General features: G+C 37.5%; 1 protein-coding gene and 1 non-coding gene across 2 annotated transcripts in view; both read left to right on the forward strand.

Annotated features, from left to right (window-relative positions):
- Positions 1 to 1703: 1703 nt before the first annotated feature.
- Positions 1704 to 24127, forward strand: part of FUT8 (fucosyltransferase 8) — a 277270-nt gene continuing 254846 nt past the window's right edge. Inside the window, exon 1 of the mRNA XM_036736089.1 lies at positions 1704 to 1762. The gene's annotated coding sequence lies outside the window, so the exon portion shown is untranslated. The remainder of the gene's footprint in view (positions 1763 to 24127) is intronic.
- On the forward strand, positions 17874 to 17978 carry LOC118830374. Its single transcript, XR_005009021.1, has one exon. It is a non-coding gene; the product is annotated as a U6 spliceosomal RNA (small nuclear RNA).

Here is a 24127-nt window from a genome sequence, read left to right on the forward strand (position 1 = left end):
TGTCTGAACATAGTACCAAGAAAAACATTCCTCTGAGGAATGTACTTAATACATCAAGATCTAGTGCCTGAGAGGATTATTATGACTGAGTTACCTATATTTGAGAATAGGATTTTATAATTGAAACTCAGAGCAGTCTCTTTTAGTGATGTGAATAGCACTACTGTCATTGGAATGCTGGAGATTTATCAATTTGCAAAGGTTCTTTATATAATCTTTCCCTTACACAAATTCTTCTCATTTCCTTTTTTCCCTCTACTAACTTTGAAATATATAGATATGAAAGGATATGAGAAGGGATGAATCTCAGACTAGTGTTCCTAACTCGTTTACAAGTTCTTTGAGGGTATAAACAGCAAGCCATAGTTGTTTCCTGTTTTCCACAGTGCCTAGAAGAATTATTTGCATAGAGTATATATTTAAGATTGGTCGATTTTATAAAAAATGGATTATTTTTTTTAAAGGGAAAGGTAAAGTTTGAATATCTATACTTAATTCTGGCAACTTCTATCATCTGAGCATGACACAGCGTGTGCTGAAGGCTATACATTTCATCACATTTTTCCAAAATGTTTATGTGCTAAAATTTTTGATTAGGAACGGATTGAATAAAATCATAGAGTCATTGAGTAAGACAATACAATTAGATTATTAATTTCATGGTATAGCTTTACGATGAATGCTTGCACTTTTTTTGTTTTTGGTGGAGAGGGGAGACAGCATATACTTGAAGAGGTTTTTTTTAAAAACTTACAGGCAACAATAATTTATGCTCTTTTTCCAGGTACATATTAATTTTTATTCATCTATCCCATTTGTTGAATGCATGCCTGAAATAAAATTCAGCTTCATTTGGTTAGGGGGTATTTGATTGTATGGTTAAATATACCTTTAGAATCATCTAAGCTGGATTTATATATTTATTATATGCTTAATTATATATAATTTATATTATACAAATAGCTAGCAAAATATGGATGAATAATCTGTAGTGTGCGTAAGAATCAATTTAAAAGGAAAAAATGGCAGAATTTGGTTAAAAATTGTTTTGCAATATATTTTACTACAAAATACTTTGTTGGATTCCTCTGTAAATACAAATGTGATTAAAACACATCTACTGCTTACAAGGAGTTTATTTGGGAGAATGTGGATGTGGAGGAGAAGAAGAAAAGTTTGCAAATATAATTGTTCCAAGGTTGCATTTGATAAATGCTGGAGTACAAACAATGTAATAGGAGTTCAGAGGAAAGAGAAATCACTTCTGCAATGTGGTACAGTGGATAGATTACTGTATTTGAAATCCAAGGACTTAGGATCCTATTCTGACTCTGCCCTGTATTGTGAACTTGGGCAAATCATTTAATAATCCTAAGGCCTCAGTTTCCTCATCTTTAAAATGAGGGAGTTGGCCATACCTGATTCTTAAGGTCCTTTCTAGCTCTAAATCTTATGACTGCACTTTTGGAATATCACTTTGACAGCTAAATGGAGGATGAAATGGAGTAGAGAGGGATTTGAGGCAGGGATACCCCCCAGAATGCTGTTGCAGTGGTTCTGGTACCAGGGTGGTGGCAGTGTTAGAGAAGAAGAGGAGGAGTATGAAGAGATACTATGAAGGTAAGATCAACAAGACTTGATGATTGATTGGATGTGGAAGATGAGAGACCAGGGTAATTGTGTGCTTTTGTGATTGGTTCTTTAGAATCTGAAGGCACCATGCTTGTGAGCTCCGTCCCCCAATTTGACAGTGATGATTTTGGTGAGTTTATAAGGGAGATTTCATTTTTTGTGTTTGTAGATTCTCTCTAACTGTACTTTGCTATCTTCTCCCAATATTTTGGGTTGACTTTTCTCTATGGTTTCTACATAAATGGCATAAGGATTTTGTTTTTCATTATTTTTTTTTTCTGGATGACCTTGAATTATCTTTTCTCTTGCTGTACTCACAGCCATCATTTTTATTTTGCTAGAGCTCTCAGGTGTTTTTATTTTATTTTTATTTATTATTTCATCCTCAAAATTTCTCCCATTTCAATTATATTGTTTTTAAGAGGTTAAAATAAGATAAAATTGTTAAGTGGTTTGTAAACTTTGAAGAACTTTATAAATTACTATGGAGTGGCCTTGTATGTTTTATTCTAAATTTTTAGTCTCTTATCAGACTTGCTGACTTTTTTCCTTAATGACTTTGATTTCTGGCCTTACTTCTTTACTCCTTTTTTAAACTTAATTATTTGATTTTAATTTTGAATCATTTCAGAAGTCTTCCATTTGAAAAAAAAACAGACCCCAAGGAATTTATTTGATCTTTTTACCTTCCTTAGGGGATTTTGACTCAGTTTGTTTTGTTGAAAAGTGCTTGTCCATTGAGATAACTCTTGTTGAAAATTTTTTTCCTTTTCAGTCAACTTCATTTGTTTCAGTCACTCTTAATTTTTTCTATAGTGTTCTAGTTGGGGGGAAAATGCTTATTGTTAGACCTTTCCCTTTAGCCTGCTCAGGGCTGTTCTGTTCCCACCCACTCCTTCCCCTTTTTGTTCTCTCAGAACATCAGAGTTGCACTAGAGATCTGTTTGTCTTGGAAGGTACAGGTGACCATTTGTGACTATGCTGAGGGCTATTTGTGAAGAAAAAGGTCAGAGAAAGGACCCCTGTGACACTACTAAGAATCCTTTACATCTGGGCTTCACCTTTTTTTCACTCCTGCTGCATGCCTGTTTCTTCCTGTGTTGTTTAAGATGCAGAAGCACTATGGGCCAACTGACTGTTGGTCTTATTTTTTTTTCTGTAAGAATTGCCTTGGAGTGAGTACTTTAACTTTTCCTCTTCCTATTATTGCTTGAGTTTATTTATATTATTTGTTATCGTGAGGGCGGAGCTGCTCCCTAAGAAACTTCTCACTCTACCATTTTCTCAGTATTTCTTACCATAATTCTTGCCAGTCAAAGAAATGCCCAGATGAACTTCTTAGAAGTCTCTAAAGTTGTCTTGGTCACTACAAAATCAGTCAATGGAATGGGTATTTTTTGTAGTCTACCACAGTAAAGCATATTTATGCCTTTGAAGCTGATACATAGTGTCATTGAATATCTACTGTACCAATATTATGAATGGGGCAATATTCAGATCATTTTGTATCAGCAGGGTAGATAAGTCCAAGATGCAAGTTTTGGTAAAGTTAGAATGAGATCACTTTCTTTGATGTAATGAATCTTATCCTTAAACTGAATCTGGGATTAAAAGTGACCTCCTTCTTGGTTTCAGCTTTATCATTTCTTATTTACTTTCAGGTTCCTCCCTTTCCCTAACACAGTTCTCTTCTCACACATTATCCTCCCCTACCTTAGCAGCTATCTGCTCAGGATAATTTATTCTTTTTTCCTAAAATCTTAGGAGAGATTAGAAACAAATCTGTGTAAAGACTTGAATTCTTATCATTTTAGAATCTTCTCCAAACTGGGAGTGAACCTTGGACTATTCTGATAAATGGGCTTTAGCATAGTTAAAAAGAAAGGCACAGAAGAAGGACAGAAGGTTGATGGGAGTGGTGACAGTCAAAGGAAGCCAGGTGGTATTTCTCTTATATGGGCTATCACTGGTTTAATACGATCTAAGTCCAATCGATCAAGGTACATCTTCTATCCATTTTGACCTGTAAAATGATACTTGCACTACCTGTCTCATAGGAACATGGTAGTTAGTGTTGAAGAGTGCTTTAGAAATCATTTAGCCCAACCTCATCATTTTACAGATAAACTGAGGGCTATTAAATGACTTGCCTGAGGTTACACAAGTAGTAAGTAGCAGGAATAAGATTGGAACTCTTATTTCTTTGTTTATTGGTTACAAAGGACTTTTAAAAACATGATGGATAAGGTTCTTTTTCATTGTGCCTACTGATTTCTTATTCTTAAGGGTGCTACACAAATTAAAGCTTCTAAGTTCCAGCCTTCCAAATGGTGTATTATGTTCCTCATCCAACTGAATACCTTCCCTTTGGTCTTCATGTATCTCTTCTAGGTCACCCTCTTCTTCATAGAGATGAGTTAGAGGGAACAGGTAGGTGACTCACCACTGCACCAAGATCCTGCAATACAAAGCTAACCTCAGGACTCATCCCAGTTTCATTCAGAAGTTGTATTCCATTTCAGTTCAACAGATCGTTCTTTATTAAATGACTTGCTTCAGTATCAACTAAGACATCACTTGACTACACTATCAGTCAAGATACAATTCTTCTTTCTCTAACTCTTACTTCCTCTAGGAAGATCACTGTCTTCTGGTTCTTGATTTGAGGACCCATATTTCTACCCAAAAAGTCTAAAGTACCTCATAAATACGTATTGTTCTTTGGGACTCATTCCATGAGCCATTTCATTTACACAAACAAGCCAACTTTGATCTGGCTGATGACCTCTGTACCTCTTCTTCTCCTATAAAAATACGTCTATTCCTTCCCCCTCTAAAGTTATGCATCACCTCTGCAGGTACAAACAGACTAGAGTCACAGTTTTTAGGGTTATTCTGCTATCCAAAATCTGCACAGAAACCACTTTGTTTCTCCCCCCCACTTATATATGCCATTATTCCTTTAACCTTGCCCCTCACTAAGAACTTTGGTTCAGACTCTGGACCTCATTTCCCATCTTTTGTTTATTTAGCTCCATAACCGGTTAGTGTAATAGCTGTGATGGCCAAATCCTTCTGGTTTTTTGTTTTTTGTTTTTTTTTTTAGAGAAATCTCAATTCTGTATCGGTAAGATTCTGCTTCTGGCCACGGTTACAGCTTCTTTCCCTTTTCCCAACTAGCAAGACCTTAGCTTGGTCTCCTCTTATATCTTATTTTATCATCTGATCAGTTAGCAAGAGGGTGAGAAACTGGGCTAGAGTAGTCTTTAGTATAGTTTGGAAGGGCAGGAGAATGGAGCATATATGCTTTCCAACTAGCCACACAGTGAGGACACCTGGGGCAAAATTAACAGCCTTCTAAGGACTTATTAATATGAAAAATTCCCAGCTGTAGAACCTTTCAGGGAAGATGCATTTTCCAGATGCATTTCTAGGTAACTGAAATTTCTTTGTAAGAATTCCATTTCCCTTTGATAATGCTTAAATTAAATTTATTTTAGCAAGTGTTTTTGTTCTTTATTCTTTGCTGTAAATCAAACCTTGTTTGTTCACTTTCATTAACTATTAGTTACCTGTCAACTGATGCATTAAATTAAAGGTGGTTTAATTCTAAGGGTTTTTTTTTTACCCTCACTGAATGTTATCTCCTATTTTGGTTACAGATTTTAATGATTTATGACTAAATAATAAATAATGATAGCTAACATCTATGTGGTGCTTAAAGGTTTGCATATATTATCTTTAAAACTTTACATATATTATCTCACTTGATCTTCACAACAGTTCTGAAGTAGGTGCTATTAATTATCATCATCCCTATTTTACTGATAAGGATAGTGAGGCTGAGAGGGTAAAATGAAGTATGACTTACCCAGGATCATACAGCTAGTAAATATATGAGGCAGAATTAAAATTCCATCAAACCATAGAGGACTCTAGAACTCTTGTGGTAGGAAGAGTATTGTTTATTCCACAGGATGGAGAAAGTGTTTCTGAAAGCCGTCAGGTTATAAAGACCACTGTTAGTTTGTTAAGAGTAAAGGCTAGCTGTCCCCCTCAGCCCAGCCTGGTCCCACTCTGCCTCTCCCTCATAAGCCTTCATTGCCCCAGTACCCCCATGCACATATGTATGTGTGTGTAGCTCTTCCCCATCACAGATGTTTAGTTTGTTTAGTGTTTAGTTCCATATTTTTCAACTTAGAGATTCTAAATTAGTCTGAGGCAAAAAAATTCCCAACAACCTAATACCTTCTTTGGAGTGGGGGTGACAAACCTCAGGAAAACCTAACATGATGGTTCATACAATTGAATGGAACTTGTTTCCAGTGACAAATATATTTTTTATTTCATCTATTTAGGTATAGCAAACTGAAGTAAAATTTTAATGCTGCTCATTATTTCTTTAAAGTTCCTCTAATGAATTTTAAAGCATTGGCAGTTGAAAACGGTATGCAAAAATAAAGTTGTGTTAAATGATTGAAATTATATTATTACATATAGTAAGAAAACAACAAAATGAAGTGCATTTAGGAAATTGGAGTGTGCTACTAAATTTAGCTATTTTCTGTACATCCCCTTACCCCCAATTAAAAAAAAAAATTTTTTTTTTAAAGATTGAGCCAGAAAAGATGGTGCTTTGGGAAGATACCAGGTTTCTTGTGAAGAAAAATTTTTTGGAGCATGAAAACTTTCAAGAAAAATGCCCAGCACCTGGGAGATCATTAATTAGTTTGTATGATCTCAAGATGCCATGCTTCTTATTGAGAGTATGTCCCTCAGAGAAAAGAACTCCAATGAAAAGTTAAGGATGAAAATCAGTATTTTTACTCTTTGTGAAACTTTTCCATCAACAGTGATCATTGCAATTATTTGGTTGATTTGAGACAGAGGAGTGTGACCCATAGGATTTCAGATTATAATCTATAGGAGATTGTATATCCTGGGATAATTGTTGAAAAATATTAATCTTTCCCTGTAACTTTTAGGGAAGGGATATATTAGCCCCAGTCACACACAAAAAAATTAGTTCATGACTTAGGTAATCTTTCCTCAAAGGCTTGGTTTGCTCATTTATTCTGGTGATTTTTTTATATTGATTGTGAAAGAGTGTACATTGTTTTCTTTAAAATAGCCTCAAAAGAAGTGCTAAGAATAACAACTTGATTTATATGGAGTGTTCATGGGCTTAACCAAAACTTTTGACTTCGTAAATTAGATTTATGTTTCTGTAGGATATATTGAGAAAATTATCTGTCCAAAGTTCTTAATAGTCGCTCCTTTGTTCCACAAGGAAATGATTGTAATGAAAAATTTTACTTGTAACATCAAAAAGACTTCATTTTTTTATGCTATTATCCTTGATAGTATCTGTGATTTCAACAGTTTGCTCCCTCCAGTGGTGAAGATTGCAATCATCCACACCTTTTTATACATATGAGTCCTTCATAAAGCCTTCACAGGGAGTCCACTCATTACGCTTAGTGGGAGACTTCTTTTAATATTGTTGATATTTTTGGGAGTACCAGTGGATCTCATGGGCTGTCAATCAGTCATTCAACCAGGTTTTATTAAACGCAAGTGTTAGCACTGTGCTCAGTGTTGGAGAAAAGAAGTATAGAGAATGAAACAACATCTACTCTCAATGAGCTTACATTCTAATGGGGGAGAAGACAAGTACATAGGGAAATATTTACAGCATATTGCTCTGCACAGGAGGGCAAGTGCTTGATAAATCTTTGTCAGGTTGTTGTTTCTGAGCCTAAATGGCACTTGCTAAATATAACTTTGGATCCTTGAAGTATATCCACCTCTTGAAGATAGGCCTTATTGGTTATTAAATGTACCATGCCATGTTTCAGTTCCTTTAAAAATTAAAGTTTGCCCAAGGGAAGGAATTTTGTTTGACTTCAGATAGAATTTGATCAGTCTCTTCCTCTGTTCTAGCCATATTCTTATTGCAAATAAAAGGAAGTTAAAATATGTTAAGGGTGTCATCTATCCAAGATTATAAGATTCAGTATTTCTGCCAGTATTTGTTTTCATTATTTGTAATTTTGTTTAAGCTTTTGAGTGAATTATTTAATAAAGGAAGAATTTTAAAGACAATCATATGCACAATATATTCAGAATTTGAAGAGTTATATAAAATGCTTTTCATCAAAAGATATATTAGCTATTTATTTCATCAAAAAATTTTTTTAAACCACTTGTCTTGGGCTCCTTAATGAATTAATTGCTTCATTCAGGGCAATAGCACCCAATTTAAGTCTGGCTTTTCCTTGGTGTTTGAGTGATAAAAGGAAACAACATGGTATGGTATGGTGAGCCTCAAGTGAACCATGTGAAATAATCTTGTAGAAACCTGTAAATGCAGCTGTGTATTTGTGCTTCATAAGTAACTAGATTAATTTCTAAGATACAGACTGGCTTCAGTGCAATACTAGAACATTTTGTTATTACTAATTCAGAATGCAAGACCGTTTGAATTCATGTGTTCATGTAATATTACTTTAATGGTAATAAAGTTCAAGAATAATAGATGCGTGCTTAGCCGATGTATGAAACTGTTGGAAATCAGATTTTATTATCCTGGTAGGTACTATAGGAAGTATTTTTGGGGATAATTTGCTTCAGTCAGTTTCATTGACTAATTTTTGTCTAAGTGTAATGAAATAAGTTTAATGACAAAAAAACCCCATTATTGTATATTTAGTTTATAGAGTTAAACATACTTTTTAGGCCTCCAGCCTTCTTTACATTTTATGTAAGTTAATAAGTTGGCTTATTTGCTTTTGAGAAGACATATCTCTGTGTCAGATTTTGATAAATTGTAAGAACTCAGTCAGGAAATATTGATGAGAGGGCAGTTTCATGAGAATGTTCCTTTTTTATGTCTCTTTAGTCATACATTTATTAAAACTTTGATTTATAGATTTATTTAAATGACTTAGATTACTTAAGGGTCCTTTTTCACTTAAGCGCTCTTACAATGTTGTGGATTAAGGATTATTTTTTGATTAATATTTTGATCAGTGAATTAATTGAGGATTAACTTTCTTTTCTCAAGTTTTTATTCAGAGAGCAGACCCTCTGGAATAACTGACTTTGCCTTCTTTGTGTTTCATAATGTCATTTGTCCTTCTTCAGTGTGGGCATTCAGTATATATTTGCTAAATATGTGAATCATTTCTTTTTTCTCTTGTTAATATAGAGTACGGAATCAGGGAGACCTGGGTTTGAAACTTGCTTCAGACATGCCTGAAACTCTTGTGAGGCTTCACATCACTTAACAAATGACTTAATCTCAGAGGACTCTGGGAAGATGTGTGGAGTAGGTCAGAAAACTTTCAGCTCTCCAAATTTCCTCGATAAAATAAGGCAGAACATTGCCTCAGAGGGAATGTAGAGCAGCAGAAATAAACAAAAGTTAGGGTTAAACAGTTGTTCGCCCAAGACTTTTTGAAAAGATCCCAGGAAAGACCCAGCCTCTGGGGACTAAGGTTCAGCTTGAGTGAAGTGTAAATACCTCCAGGCTCATTCTGCAGAATCAACAAACATCTAGCCTTGGGCTGGCAGCCTCAGCCTTAGAAACTGTCATCTCACTGACAGTGGGTGTGTGTGTGTGGGGGGGGATTGGCGATCGGCGGGTGAGGTGGTGGGGCTCACTTACAGCTGAGTAGGAGAAGGTTAAAGCACGTTCCACTGTCAAGGGTCACCAAGCACAACAGTGCTGACCAGACTTGTCCTAGACTACAGCTGCCAGGGAGAAGCTAGCACACACCTGGTGAGTGCAGGAGCTGTAGCTGCCAGCTGTGGGCATTTGCAGCAGAGCAGAGTCCCTGATTTCAGTTCCAAGGCAGAGAGGACAGCTATAGTTTACAGCCACTTAAGGGACCCCAGGGAGCAAGATCATTTGTGGGAGAGTGTGGCTAGGGGCCCTAGCTTTGGCTCCAGGAGTGGAGAGGAGAGCTCAAGGTTGGGCCCTGGGACAGACATCAGAAAATAACAGTAAGGAGATTTGGAGCATCATTCTCCATACTTGGGACTATAACTTGATTATACAAATAGCTGTTAAGAACAAAATAAAACAAAAAAAAATGGTTAAGGAGGAAGAACCCAACCATAGATAGTTACTATGGGGATGGAGAAGATCTGGGTTCATATTCAGAGGAAGATAAATGAAGAAGTCGATTCACTGAAGACCCCCCTACTCTGTTCCAGTCAGTATCAATTGATTTGATATGATTATAAGTTCTAGCCACAGCTGTGAGCTGCAGATAGTAAGATCACTTGTGTAATCATAGGAAGCTGGATGGAGGCCCTCCACCCTTGTTTTTCCTTGTTGTGGTGACCAAACCCAGTGTGGTGGAGGTGATTCAACTGCATGGAAAGTCCCCCCAAATTATTTTTGTAACTCTGGACCATTCTCTCTTGTCCAACATGAACAAGTACCCAAGTTGTGACCATCTCATGACCACCTAGTCAGTGGAGATATTCCTTGCTTTGTCCAACTGGTGACTCTATTAATATGTTGTTTTGTGTATTTTAGCCCATGCTTCATATGTCAACCAATGAAATTACTCTTTTCTTGATTGTTTACATATCAGGCCCTATAAAAATAGGATCCTGGAAGGAGGGGGCATCTCAGATCGTGAGGAAGATCTGAGTGCCATTGGCTCAGAGCTCTTCTTCAGTTTCTCTTTTGTAGGTTGGATAATTTTTATCGCCATATAATATTACTAAAAAAGCCACTCCTTTTTCAATAAGAAACATCAAATGGAAAAGAAAATCAACCAACTTGAAATAATCAAAAATTTAAAGAGGAAAATAATCCCTTAAAAACTAGAATTGGGCAAAAGGAAGTTAATAACATTCTGTTTTCATGCTGCCATCTTGGCTCTGCCCCCAGCTAATGACATTTTAAGACACCAAGAAATAATAAAATAAAAATGAAAAGAATGAAAAAAATAGAAGAGAAAGTGAAATATCACATCAGAAAAACAACTGATCTGGAGAACAGATCGAGAAGAAATATATAAGAATAATCGGACTACCTGAAAATTGTTATGAAAAGAAAAGAATCTTAATATAATGTTACAAGATTATAAAGGAAAATTGCCCTGAAGTTCTAGAATAAGAAGGCAAAGCAGAAATTGAAAAAATCCACCCATCACCATCTGAAAGATCCCAAGAGGAAAACTTACAGGAATGTCATAGACAAGTTTCAAAGCTCAGTTAAAGAGAAAATAATGGAAGCAACAAGAAAAAAAAACAGTTTAAATATCGTAGATCTATGAAAAGGATTACACAAGATCTAGCAGTCACTGTGTTGAAGGACCATAGGTCTTATACTATATTTTGTAGAGCAGAAGAGCTGGGGTTATGACCCAGGGTAACTTACCCATTAAAGTTATCTATAATCTTGAATTTTAAAAAATGGACTGAAAGGCTTAAATGTATTTGTGACAAAAATAGCAGAACTTATGGGAAAATTTGACATAGAACATCCAGGAGAAATAAAAGGTAAATGTTAAAGGCCAATTATAAGGAACTCAATGAGGTGAAATTATTTACTTCTTATAAATGAAAATATTATCAGTACTCTTAGGGCTGTCATCATTATTTGTTTGTTAAGAAAAAAGACTTGGGCTGAGCTGTGCATGATGAGGTGATTCTAAAAAAATACAACTGTGTAGGGAGAGATAATAAGGAGTAATTATGTCATACAAATTAGGCATAAAGGGAGAAACTGATACAGAAGAGGCTGGTAAAGGGGAGGGTGGGTGTAGTGATGGACCCTTATTCTCTAGAATGGCTTAAAGAGGGAATAACATGTGTATGTGTGTGTGTGTGTGTGTGTGTGTGTGTGTGTCTAGAAACATATAAAAGTCTTCTAAATACAGAAAGAAATAAGCAGGCAAGAGGATAGGGCAGAGGGAGAGAATAAGGAAGGGGCTCTTGGACAGGTGGGTAGGTCAAGGAATAGGAAGGCAAGGTAGCAGGTAGAAGTAAAGCAGAGGAGTGAGGAAAGTTAAAAATAGGATGAGAAGGATAGTGAGGAAAAATAGGAAGGCGGAAAATCCACAAGTGATAGCATAGAATGTGAATGGGATAAGTTTACCCATAAAATGGAAACTGATAGCAGATTTGAATTCAATGGTATATTGCTTTCAGGAAACACCATAAAAATGAGAGATATGCATATCATGTCACAAAAGCAGGAGTGCTAATCATGATCTCAAAATTAAAGCTAAAATAGATTTGATCAAAAGAGAAAACTAGGTAAATTATGCTATATGTCAGCAATATTATTTAATATTGTTTTGGAGACTATTTAAAATAAATAGACAGTATAAAATACCTGAGAGTATACCTGCCAAGATAGACCCAGGAATTTTGTGAATATAAACGTAAAAACACTTTTTATACAAATAAAGTTAGATCTAAATAATTGAAGTAATATTTATTGTTCATCAGTAGGTAAAGCCAATAAATAAAAATGTCAGTTTTACCTAATAAATCTGTTTATTCAGTGCCATCCTAATTAAATTACTAAAAATTTATCTTACTGGATTAGAAAAAACAATAGCAAAGTTCATATGTAATAACAAAATAGCAGGGACTTCAAAGAAACCAGGGGAAAAAATGTAAAGGAAGCAGATTCAGCAGTATCAGATCATAACCTGTATGCATGAGAGCATTGTTGTTGTATAAAATGGATAATTTTGATTATCTTAAATTAAGATTTTCTTGTGTAAATAAAACATGTATCCAAGAATAGCAGGAATACAGAAAATTAGGAAAAAACTTTCACAGACAATCTCTCAGATAGGATATGATTGATTTGGAATATTGCTGTGGTGTATGAAACAGAGAGCTGATTGATTCAGAAAAACATGGCAACACTTATGAAGGAAGATGGTATCCACCTTTAGAGAAACAGATAACGAATGGAAGTAAACATAGTATGTGTATATATGTGTATGTTTATAGATTTCTATGTACATGTATGTATATCCACACTTAATTGTAGCTGCTTTGGGGGGCTAAAGAGGGAGGGGAAAAATGTAAAAAAAAAATGCACAGCAGAGAACAAAAGAAAACCTACATGGAAGCAAAGAAAAGCTGGGCAGCTTTGAAAACACTGTGCAGTTTTTCATATAGGTTTTATTGAAATGAAAATTTATTGTTTTTTATTAAATCCTCTCTTATGTTCTACTGTGTCTACTTGGGAGTGTTTTTCTTTTCTTTTTTCATTTTGTATTTAAGGTTAAAATAAATTGTTAAATTTACCCAAAAAAAGGAGACAACACCTCTGGGCCTCAATTTCCTCGTCTGTAAAGGAGAGTGTGACTCACTAACTCCTAAGGTCTCATTCCATCTCTAAATCCCATGTTTAATTCAAAGAGTAGTATCAAGTCATTATTCTTTTGTTCTCACTTCTGATGATGGTTAATATAATAGACTTATTGTAGGATTTTAACTTTTAAAGTATAATAGGCCTGCCATAGTTGTATACCATGCAGATTATATATTTTAGTGAAGTTCTTTTGGGAGAAGGGGAGGTGGGTTGCTGGAACAGTAATTCTTACGGTTATTTTGTTTTGAGTTGTCTAAGGATTCTATTATGAATCCTATGTAATACCTCTGTGGCTTATTAGTGATACCCATTCAGATAGTCATTTTCTCTGGGATTCAGGCTATCTTTATTATATAAGCTTAGTAGTTAGTTGTATGGTTTTGGGTAGTAGGTTCGTTTGAGTTCCAGACTCAACTCAACTTACTGGTTTCAACAGGAATATAATATTATAATAATAATTGTTAAAAATTTTATAGCCCTTAAAGGTTCGCAAAGCTCTTTGCATATATTATCTCATTTTATCCTCACAACAGCCCTTTGAGGTAGGTGTTCATCTGAGAATTCATTAATTGTCTAATATTAGTTCACACTTGCATTGACAAAGGTATGAATTCCCCTTTCTGAGATTGCCTAAAACCTTACTGGCTTACAGCACTTGTCCAGTTGTCTTCTCTTTCTTTCCCTTGGCTCCATTTAGTGTGTAGTAAGACCTCATCCCTCATGCTGTGACTTTAAGGTCTCATTCCTTTGTAGAATCAATGGCAAAAAATGAATGAAAACATGTGCTAGGTGAGGTTTCTAACCAGTCAGGGTATATATAGTATTTATCTATGTCTTCCTTAGATTAAGAACAGCCAGTTTTAATTAAATCAAGCATTAACATAGGTTATTTATCTTTTCCTTTGGTTTTATCTCCCTTATAATATATATTTTCCTATTAAATAAAAACTATTTTTGATAGGTTTTATTATAAACTGTGAAGAAACAATTTGCAGTTGGATTTGACTTGATTATATCTGTAGAACAGGGACTTCTGAATTTTGTTTTAATATATTTTTTCATTAAAAATAAGAACGACTATTACAATATTATAGCTGAAATAATCCTTTCCTCTTGAAACTGTATGCAAATGTCTAAATTCAGTCATTTAATGATTTATTAACCTGTCTTTATTGACATCTTATATTAAATTTACAGAGCCATGTGTGGTTTCAACTGCACTAACACTTTTAAATATTTGCTAAAAGTTAATTAGAGTTTTATTGCGGTATAAACAGAGCAGCCTCATTTTATTCAGATGTTTTTACTTGCTTTTCCAGGCACATTTTAGGGCAGCAAACAAATTTTCTAATACTCCCTCCCTCACCCCCCATCCCCTTATTATAAGTTATGTGACCCTGGGAAAGTCACTTTAACCTTTGCTTGCCTTAATTTCCTCTACTGTAAAATGGGGATCATAATTGTACCTAGTTAACTCCCAGGGTATTGTGAGGATAATATGAAAAAATTTTTGTGAAGCCCTTTGTGCAGAATCTGGCACACAGTAGGCACTTAAGAAATGCTCTTTCATTGATTCCCTTGATATTCTTGATCTTTTATTCTTCCAGAGGAGTAGTGTTACTATTTTTTCTCTCTCTATAAAGTAATTCTTTGGTAGTTTGATTGGTATGACACTGAATGAGTAAATTAACCTTGGCTGAATTATTTTGGGGGCAGCTAGGTGGTGCAGTGAATAGCATACCAGCCCTGGAGTCAGGAGGACCTGAGTTCAAATGTGACCTCAGACACTTGACACACTTACTAGCTGTGTGACGTTGGGCAAGTCACTTAACCCCAATTGCCCTGCCTTCCCCCTGCCAAAAAAAATAATTAAAAAAAAAAGTAAAATGAGTTGTTGTCTTCATTATTTTGGCTTAGCCTACCCATGAACAATGAATAGTTCTCCGTTTGTTTAGATCTGTCTTTATTTGTGTGAAAAGTGTCTTATAATTGTGTTCATATAATCCCTGGGTTCGTCTTGCCTGGTAGACTCCCAAGTACTTTATATTGTTTGCAGTTATTTTAAATGGAATTTCTCTTTTTATCTTTTCCCTGCTGGGTCCCTGCCTCTTTTTTTTTTACCCTAGGTTAAGCAGAACTTGGAGTTTCTTTAGAGGAAATCACTAATGACTCCGGTGAGTTAAGCTGGGGTGTGATTGCTTATCTTGGGGCCTTCCAGCTTACTCGGGGTGACATAATATTCTGGGGGGTGGGACAGTCTCCTAGTGAAGGGTACAGCTGATCAGGGGTTCTCATATTTACATCTTGAAATTACTTTGTATTACTACATGTAAACTTTATATTTACCTGACTCCATGAGTGCTAAGAGTGCTAAGCCTGGAGACAGGAAGTCCTGAGTTCAAATTTGAGCTCAGACATTTGCTAGCTGTGTGATCCTCAGCAATTCACTTAATCTATGTGCCTCAGTTTCCTCCTCTGTAAAATGAGAATAGTAACCTCTATTACAGGGTCATTGTGAGGATCAGATGAGGCCCTCAGCACAATGCCCGGCACATAGTAAGTGCTTCCCTTCTCCTTCCCTTTATATGTACCTCCCATAGAATGTAAGCTCTTTGAGGGCAGGGACAGTTTCATTTTTGCCTTTTCATCTTTGTTCTTAGCATAGTGCCTAGCACATTTTTTGGTTGTTGTTCAGTCATTTCCAATTCTTTGTGACCCAATTTGGGATTTTCTTGGCAAATATACTGGAGTGCTTTGCCATTTCCTTCTCCAGCTCATTTACAGATGAAGAAACTGAGGCAAACAGGCTTAAGTGACTTGCTCAGGATCACATGTCTAGGAAGTGTCAGTGGCTGGATTCCAACTCACGGTGCTCTATCTGTTGTGCCACATAGCTGCCTATATACTCAGTTGTAGTATATATTTAATAAATGTTTGTTGAGTTGAATAATAACTGAAATTTATATAGCTCAAGCTTTACAATAATCCTGTGAGAAAGGTATTGTCCATCTTATTGGCCTTGGTTCGCAGATGAGGAAGCTAAGATTTAAAAACCTTTAGCGACTTACCCAGGGTCACATAGCTAGTGAGTGTCTAAGGCTGGATTTGAACTCTGGTCTTCTTAACTCTTAAATCCAGCACTCTATGCATTGTGCCATATTGTTTAGCCTAGAAAGTCTTGACGTTGTTTGCTTCTATGTCCATATCCTAATGATTCTATGAAAGTGGAATCAGTAAATCAGTTAATAAGGAGAAATGATTGATGATTATTTTTTTCTTTATTTTGATTATGGGGAAGAGTGAAGAGAGAATAATGTTGGATGATTGAATTAGATAGGAGTATGTTTCATAAAAGAAAAAAGGAGGTAGGCTAAAGAGATTAGGAATAGAATCAAATATTTTAAGACTTCATGCCCCTGGGAATGGTTTTGTTTACTTTCAGGTAGGTCTGGGTTAGGATAAGTAGAAATTGTTCCAGAGGGTGTTTTGTTCATGAATCTGCAAGCCAGGTAGTGTTGTCCTAGGGGAGTCATTAGTATAGGTGTGTGTCAAAGCTTAGTATAACTGGTGTGTATATCGCCAATGTGATACCCACAGCAGCTGCTATGAATATGCCGACATTTTTACAGGTTTGAATCACAAGATATAACAGACTGTCTTCATTGAAGACGAAACCAAGACATTTATTCAAACACCAGGAAGCCAAATCCATCATAATAATAAAGATGTCTATACACATTACCAATGCAGGGGACACCGCCATCCCCAAGCCTGCCCTCCGTCAGGCCTCCCCACAAACAAGCTCCCTTAAGCAGAATCTCTCTCTCTCTGTCTCTCCCTTTCTCCTCTCTCCTCTCACCGCTTTGTCTCACCCGCTCAGTTCCTGTGTTCTAACCCTTCCTCCTCCACCTGTTCAGCAAGCTCCTCTCACCACAGGCTCATGTGACTCAAGCTTCCCTGTAACTTGGGCTCAAAGCAGTGTGGCAGGTCACAGCGACACCAAGCTCCAGTAGGTGGTTTTTGTGAGCTGCTGGACCTGTAGTCACAGCCCTTTCAGTGTGGTAGAAATGGCTTACAGCTTGAACTCATCTGCAATAACCCTTAGAACCTTGGTTTTACTCGCTCATCATGATGTGGCTTTAATTGTGAAGAGAAGACATGTATTTCAAAATCATGAAGTATATATTTTTTAAAAATTGTATTGATGCATTTTTAACATGGTTGCTTCCCAATAAATCAATCCATTTTATTTAAATTGCCTTTATTATGAACTCAATAAATACCAAGAAGTAGGATCATTTCTATATACAAAAAATAACATAAAAAAAAGATTATATGTGAAACAAAGAACTTCTGTTACATTGTTCTTTTAAAGCCTATATTAAATTTCACAAAGTATTAGCAAACCTGGCCTACTTGTTTCTTTCTCCTTCTAAATTTCTATTTGCTCAGTTCTGTGTATTTTTGAAAACAGTTTCATTGGTCCTTCCTTCCTTCCTCCCTCCCTCCCTCCCACCCTTCTTCCCTCCCTTTCCTTCCTTCCTTCCTTCCTCCCTTCCTCCCTCCCCTTTCCAATTTCGTTTTTGATCTCTTGTAATTTTTCTTCTGAAAACTACCTGTTTATATCTTTTGACTACTGGGAGAAATCCATTTTTTAAAGGATGAACATTGTCTATCTTTTCATGAAGATCCAAAAGTGCTTTGGGCAGTGGTACCACTGTTACAATATAGCCTCCTAAGCTAGAAGAAAGGAAGAGCAGCCACTTGGATGTAAAGTTTTAGGTGTATTCACCTATAAATCGTATTTAGAGTGTAGCCATACCACTTTTATTGAAAGAATGTGAAAGAAGACACAATAACTCATCTTTAACAAGCAAAAACAATGTGATTTGTGATATGTATACTAAAATTGGAACAGTATAGAAAAAGTTATCATGGCCCTTGCCCCAGAATGATATGCATATTTATAGAGGAAGAAAAGAACAATATAAAGTGGTTTGGGTAGTTTAACATTTAGCATGCTCTAAGCAAAGTTGGTCCTAAGGGTTGCTGAAAGAAACACTTGTGAAGAGAATAGTACCTAGTCCACTAATCTTAGGTGCCTAAGAAGTATTCATTGGATTAAATCAAGTTACACTGAGAAAGCCAAATGTAACTTAATATGGTCTTTGTGTGATATAAGATAAAAGCTAAAGATTTTAACTAAAGAACATCATGAAGGTCCATATAAATATCCCAGGCCTTGGACAGATAATAATAATGAATGAGATTTTAATCAGCTAATAATAAAACCAGGGAGATTCTAGTAGTGTTCCTTCAAAGCAAAACACTGCCGATGAAAGGTACTTTGTAATAAATAAATACATGAAAAGATGTCAGAATACATATAAAGAAAATATCAACAAATATCTAGTGATAAATTCTAAGTAGTTTAATTTTATATGTGTGTGGTTTAAGTATGAATTAAATAAAATGTCCTTTATTTTTATATAAGTATACTGTTTATATTGAGTTCTTTCTGTGGTCCATTGTGGATAAGAGAAATATCTTCTCCCACCCAGTGCAGATTCTACCCACAGCCTGAGCAAATCACCATAAATCAAGTTATAAGGCATTTAGTTGAATTATACTGACAGAACATAAAAGAAAATCCATACAATGAAATATTTCTTAAGCACTTGGCACTGTGCCTGACATGTAGGAGGTACTTAATAATTGCATAATGACTTAAACCCTTATAACAGTGGGCAGCATTCCCCCTCACCCCCACCCCCCAACTTCTGTGCCCATGAACAAATACCTGGGAATTTGGGTATTATTAGAGAGGAAGGAAGCCAGTCTTACGCCCTGAAAACATTGAAGAGCTGCCTATTCTGCTACTTCTGCTGGGCCTAAGCTAGCCCCTCTCTTCAACCTCCAAGTGGGTTTCCTGATGCCAGTCTAGCAGACTTAAGCTTTTGCCTTAGCAGGCCTGGGTATTGCAGCTGGCCTATTAGGCCTGGGTTTTGTAGCATATATGCCCATGTTGTCTATAGTTGTAACAAAAGAAAACTCCTTTCAGATCTTCTTTGCTCTTGCTGTTTCTCAAATTGGCTGCTTTAACCTTGGACTTCAGTCGCCTCTACTTATTTGGAAGGGGTGTTTTTGCATGCTGGTATGCCTTTAAGAAGACTTGGCCAGAGCTTCCTTAGTAATATCTCATGTAATTGGTTGAGTCTTCCTCTTGTCCTGGGAAGATGCCTACCTTTTGACCGCTTTTTCTGTTTCCCTACATAACTCTCTCAGTTCTAGGCAGTTAAAGTTCATCTCCTGTATTTCTCTGCCTTAGTCCTCTACCAGTTCTGCCATACCTCAGTGGCATGTCCTAGCTGTATCTTGAAGAGTGTTAGAAGCAGTATCTCCTAATCCTGGTACTATATAAACTGGAGTAGTTTTTGCAGAACTACTGCCCTATGCAGATCAGTCCGTTATTGCCTTAAATGCATTGAAAATATCCTCAAGTCTCAGCTGATTGCAACTTTAAGTCATGTTGTTGTTGTTGTTGTTCTGTTGTGTCCGCCTCTTTGGGACCCCATTTGGGGTTTTCTTGGCAAAGGTAATGGAATGGCTTGCTGTTTCCTTTTCTGGATCATTGTACAGATGAGGAATCAAGGCAGACAGGGTTAAATGACTTGGCCCAGGATCACACAGCTACTAAGTGTTGGAGGTTAGATTTGAACACAGGTCTTCTTGACTTCAGTTCTGTGCTCTATCTGCTGTGCTGCCTCCGTGCCCCTAACATCAAATAACTGGTTGGCTAAGACTATTTCTTGTCCATTGCTGCTGTAAGAAATGATTAAACTTTCGTTTCCACAGAAATCATGTGATATATGATTTGCTAAACCTAAGGAGACTTATGTGTCAGAAAGTCTCTCACTTATTGCTTACTTATGACTAGTGCAAGAAATAAACTGGATGTAGAAAATGTAGTTGGGAATGTTGCTTCTGCATATAGAGCAAATATTCCTTTCTTTGGTCTCTGAGTAAACTCAGAGAATGTCTCTTCCTGTGTCAACAACTACAAGGCCAGGTGAAGCTCCATTAAAGATGTGGTCCATTAACCCAAGATACTATCTTGAATGATGGGACTTTTTTTTACCTATGTTAGGTTATGTTAATGGTAAAGGAAACACAGATCTCCTGGGTTGTATTTTCAATTGACACTTTGTCAATGCCCTTATCAATTGAGAAAATTCCTTTCTCATGCTATGGTTAAACACATATGGAGATCATAAATCTGAGTGATACAGACAAGCTGAGTTCTTCTAAAAAGTATTTAGGGCTTGTTATACTTTTACTAAGTAAAGTATAAAGAAAATAAAGATGAGGGGGCACTGAAATGTGAGAAATGGGAAATGTAAACAGGCAGAGACTCACGTTGGGGGTGGGGCAGTTAGGTGTTTCAGATTGGCCATAAACCCTGCAGTACCCAACCAGTGGGGAACCAGGGTAGGGTTTTGCGTTGGGGACAGGAAAAGGAAAAGATTATATTTTTGCATTGGGTCACCAGTTCATGTTAAATAAAAGTCTTTCCTGAATTCACTAATGGCCATTGTGGAGTTCTTGGTAAGGCGCTTGTTTCTTACACTGTTACCAGGTCACTGGCTGCTGGAATCAGTCGATACTGTGTGTCTCCGTAGGTGTCTTCCTGCCCAGCAGTAGTTTGTATCCTCTTCAGTCCATCCGCCTTTCACTTTGGGAATGATAATCTTACTTATTTTCTTTTTTGATTGTGGTACATTTATTAACCATTGCTCAGGGATTTCCTGTTTACGGTACCTGCATTTCACAGCTGTCCCACAGTCCAGGGCATGGTGCAGCATCCCTTCATTATTGCCCTAAACTACACTAACAGCCCTTGATGAGGGTGAAGTTCTGCCATAGAGCTGAGCTCTGTTCTGTAGTAATTGGGTAACCATACATAGCATCCAGATGTACTGTTTATCAGAATAGATCTGTAATCCTTGTAACAAAATATATTTTGACATTTAGACTCTAGTTTACACTTGCTCATTTTACCTGTGTTGTTAATAGAATTTGAATTGGAAAAAAAATAAAAACTTCTTGTGAAATTGCAGCCTAGAGCTTGAAAAAAGAATTCTGCAGCCTTTGTTACACACAGCTTGAACTTGATCCAGTGATATCCTCTGGGTCAGAAATGTAAAGGATTTGCCTGTACTGAGGACTTGCGGGTAGGGCTCTCAGTTAGTACTTAGCAACACCATCCTCATTTATGGCCTCCTCCCTCTCCCCCCATTTGAATTAGCCCCCAGTAGAAATGTAACTGGTCCCCACACAGTGTTGAGGTTAATCCTTTGCTTCTGTGGTCCCCACACAATGCACAGTTTCAACTTGGAAGGGGTTGGATTCAGCTTCCATTCAGTGCAGAGTCAACCTTTACACACCAGGCCACCAGAAATACCAACTGTGGTTTACTAACGCGGTACAACTCACAGATAAATCTATGAAACACAGTTTTTCTTAATGTCTTAAAAACTGGGGAATGTAGTTACCCTTACAGTCCCCCTATCAATGGGGAAAAGGGTATAAATGTTCTTCATGCTCTGAAAACAATGGCAGGAAGTTCATTTAGGTGCCTGCTGGGACAACTTATTGGGGAGCTCCTAGCCTCTTAAACTGTGACTTTAGGGGAACTGGAGAGAGGGCTTCCTAGCCTTGATACCCCAGCCCTTTTCCTCCTTAGCTGTCATCAGGAGACACTTTGCTTCTGCCACTATCAATCAAAGCCATCTCTGCCTCCTAGCTGTTGAAGTCCCCTTGAAGTCCCCTTCTCAGCTATTAATCCCTGAAGCACGTCTGCCACTGCACCTCAGGCTTTTTTACTGCCTTCTGGAGGAGTTAGGAGCTTCCTGTTTAGATGTTCTTTTCCTCTGTTTTAGGAAAGTGCTTTTTTAGGTTTAGACCTTCCACGCTGTAGGTCTAGTGGCTATTTTTCATGAAAATAGATTTCTAGGAAGCAACCAGAGAAGTAATTCAGTCCAACCCCTTTATATTACTGTTGAGGAAACTGAGTCTTTGGTTAAAGGACTTGACTAAGTTTACCTAGATAGTAATGGCATGCTGGAATTCAAACCCAGATCTTCTGACTCAGTATCCAGCTCTATTTTCCATTCAAACACACTGCCCCTTCTAATTCATAAGTGTTCTTTTTCATTAGTCTGACTGACTTGGGCCACATACCTATTCTTTCCATCTTTCTTAATGTGCCCAAGAGGAGGTACTTTACTCCTTCCCACAGTGGGTTTCCAGCTCCAACTTCTATCTGGTTTACTGAGTGACTTTCTTTTACTTCATCCCAATGAAGTACAAACTAACATCAAAGGAGGGTTCAGGATGGTTAGAGATAGGTAGAGTGGGGCAGCTAGGTGGCGCAGTGAGTAGAGCACCAGCCCTGGAGTCAGGAGGACCTCAGTTCAAATCCGTCCTCAGACACTTGACACACTTACTAGCTGTGTGACCTTGGGCAAGTCACTTAACTCCAATTACCCTGCCTTCCCCCCCTCCAAAAAAAAACAAACAAAACAAAAAAAAAAGAGATAGGTGGAGTGCCTTCCTATATAGTGCCTGAACCAAAGGGAGCAGTAGACATCTTAAACTCAACATGTCTCAAACTGAATTAATCTCTCCTTCCCCTATGCCCCTCTTCCCTATTACTTTATAGAGTAACATCATCCTCTCAATTTCTCAGGCTCACAACGTAGGAGTCATAGACTTCTCACTATCTACTCCTCCCAACTTCCTCCTCCCCCAAATATCCAAACAGTTGCCCAAGTGTGCCAGTTATACCTAAGCAACATCACTTGAATATACACTCTTCTATCCTCAGATACTGCTGTTGAAGTTCAGGGGTGCCAGGACCCTGAAATAGTGACATGCAAGTTTTGCCCAAATGAATTCGACCCAAGCCTAGCATTGGTGACAGTTGTATTAACAAGCAGGCTAGATTGAATCTGAGCACTTTTCATGGAAACAAGATAGATCTTATATATAGAAAGACTGGGAGGGATCTAGGAGTGGCCAAGTAGTCAGGGGTGACTGGAGGAAGGGCCTAGGGAGGATCTTGATGGGGGTGGCCAATTGGGTGGGATGACTGTATGGCTAATGCCTGGACAAACAGAATGGGGTTTAGATAGGATCAAGGGTGAGGAAGTAGGTAACAGACAATGAAGGGCTGGGCTGGGCTAGGTTTAAGGTGAGGGAGAATTGGGTATAGTAATAATGAAAGGCCAGTTGAGAGGATTATAGCCTCAGGCAAACACCAGATCAAGTGGGTAAATTCCTGGAGAGTTCTAGGTGGAGTTTTCCTGGGCCAATAGAGAAATGGGACCCACATTCTTTTTGGGGTAAGGGTCAAAGGTCTTGGCTTAGGCCTATCACTGCCACCATTAGTGCAAGCCCACATCACCTTATGCTTGGCTGGTAGTGGGCCTGGCTGCCTCCACTGTCTTCCCACTCCAATCCATCTTCCATTCAGTGATTTTCCTAAAGCACCTCCCTTCTCAGTAAAAAAGCGTGACTTCCTATTGATGAGGGTGCAGTCTCTGGGAACCCCCTTGAACCTGGAGTACAGTCTCTGGGAACCCCCTTGAACTCTCCTTGAATCTTCTCACTTGATCTGGCTAGTTTTCACCCTCAATCTTGTCAAAGTGTCTGCCCAAATCTGTTACCCTTAATCTAGCTTAGCCCCTCCATTGTCTGGCTAGTTTCCACCCTTGATCTTGTCAAAGTGTCTATGCCCAAATCTGTTACCCTTAAACTAGCCTACCACTACATTGTCTTGTTGTCTCCTGGTAGCCTTCAGCTACTTACCACCCTTAATCCCATTCTCTTGGTTCCTGGAGTTTGACCTCATCCCAGTCCCACCAAACTCCTCCTTAGACTCCACCTCAAGACCCTCTCTAAACCTCTCCTCCCATCATCCCAGGACCATCCTAGATCCCTCCTACAATCTTTGTGTATATAAGTCTCATCCTGTCTCCATGAAGGTGCTCAGATTCAATCTAGCTCAGCTGAGTTTCAATCTGGCCAGTTTGTGAAAAGGGGCATCACAAAAGGAGGGATTTCTTAAAGCAACCC

This window comes from Trichosurus vulpecula, chromosome 8, assembly GCF_011100635.1.
Source record: "Trichosurus vulpecula isolate mTriVul1 chromosome 8, mTriVul1.pri, whole genome shotgun sequence".
NCBI classification, from domain to species: domain Eukaryota; kingdom Metazoa; phylum Chordata; class Mammalia; order Diprotodontia; family Phalangeridae; genus Trichosurus; species Trichosurus vulpecula.